Here is a 1,753-nt window from a genome sequence, read left to right on the forward strand (position 1 = left end):
TCACTCGTCTTGAGAACTGTGTGGGCATTAAGGGCATCGCCCTCAACTGGTTCCGGTCGTACCTAACCGACAGGAGTTTTTGTGTAAAAGTAGACAGTTTTATGTCGTCCACAGCTCCTTTACCACATGGGGTCCCCCAGGGCTCAATCCTTGCCCCAATTTTATTTGCGCTTTACCTTCTCCCCCTTGGTTCTATTTTTAGGAAGTACAGTATTGCATTTCATTTTTATGCCGATGATTGCCAGATTTATTTTCCCATGGCACAAAATAACACGGTTCAACGTCTTATTGACTGCCTGCACGACATCAAAGTCTGGCTTTCAGCTAACTTCCTGAGCCTAAATGAAGATAAAACAGAAGTTATGTTGTTCGGTCCAAGTCGCTCTCCCTCCCCCAACGTTGACCTCGGCACTCTGACCCCGTATCTCAGCGACTCTGTCACAAACCTGGGGGTAAAGTTTGACTCAGATTTTAAATTCGAAAAACAAATCAGCAGCGTCGTTCAAAAAAGCTTTTATCAATTACGCCAAATAGCGAAAGTGAAACCGCTTCTATCAAGACATGATCTTGAGAAATTAATCCACGCTTTTATCTCGACTCGTCTTGATTATTGTAATGCCCTGTATGTTGGCATTAGCCAGGCCTCCCTCGCCCGCCTGCAGCTCGTGCAGAACTCTGCTGCTCGTCTGCTAACACAGACCCGCAGACGTGAGCACATCACCCCTATTTTAGCATCCCTTCACTGGCTCCCTGTGCGTTACCGAATACATTTTAAACTCCTTTTATTTGTTTTTAAATGTCTAAACAACCTCGCGCCAACCTATCTCTCCGACCTCCTTCAGCCTTACTGCCCCACCCGATCCTTAAGATCAGCCGATCAGCTGCTGTTGACGGTCCCTGACACAAGGCTGAAGCTTAGAGGTGACAGAGCTTTCGCCGTTGCTGCTCCCAAGCTCTGGAACGACCTACCCCTGAGTGTTAGACAAGCCTCCTCTCTTCCTGTTTTTAAATCTCTCTTAAAAACATACTTTTATTCCATGGCTTTTAACACTGAGTGATATCCATCCTGCAATGGCGCCCCATAATACACCTGCTGTGATCCTGTTTTTATGTTTTTATTAATTCTATTTTAATTATTTATTTTTTATCGTGTTCTGTTTGTGTTGTGTTGTGTTTGCTCGGTACTCGTTTTATCTTTTAACCTGCTCATTGTACAGCACTTTGGCTACCCCTGTGGTAAATTTTAAATGTGCTCTATAAATAAAGTTGATTTGATTTGATTGATTTGATCCCCAGGTGCATGTTTTTGGAGGCGGGAGGAAGCTGTTGTCCTACTAATTTCAGCAAGCCTTGAACTCATCATAGTTTGTTTACATGTACAACTTTCTCCGATGCTGCCACAGAAAGACGTGTTTTATGCCACTCTTTCTTTGTCTCATTTTGCCCACCAAATGTTTTATGCTGTGCGTGAATGCACAAAGGTGAGCTTTGTTGATGTAATTGAATTGCATGGAGTGCTAATCAGGCATATTTGATAACATGACTAACATGCGATTTAGGCTAGCTGTATGTACATATTGCATCATTATGCCCCTTTGTAGGTATATTTGAGCTCATTTAATCTCCTTTACTTACGTCCTCTGTGTATTTAATTTATATTTGCATGCCTAATGACACATTATCTGTATGTAATATTGGCTGCATTTCTGGTAGTTGTTTGTGTGCCATGTTGTTCCAGACCACAGCAAATGTT

The sequence above is a fragment of the Nerophis lumbriciformis genome, linkage group LG18, assembly GCF_033978685.3.
Source record: "Nerophis lumbriciformis linkage group LG18, RoL_Nlum_v2.1, whole genome shotgun sequence".
In the NCBI taxonomy this organism is placed as follows: Eukaryota; Metazoa; Chordata; class Actinopteri; order Syngnathiformes; family Syngnathidae; genus Nerophis; species Nerophis lumbriciformis.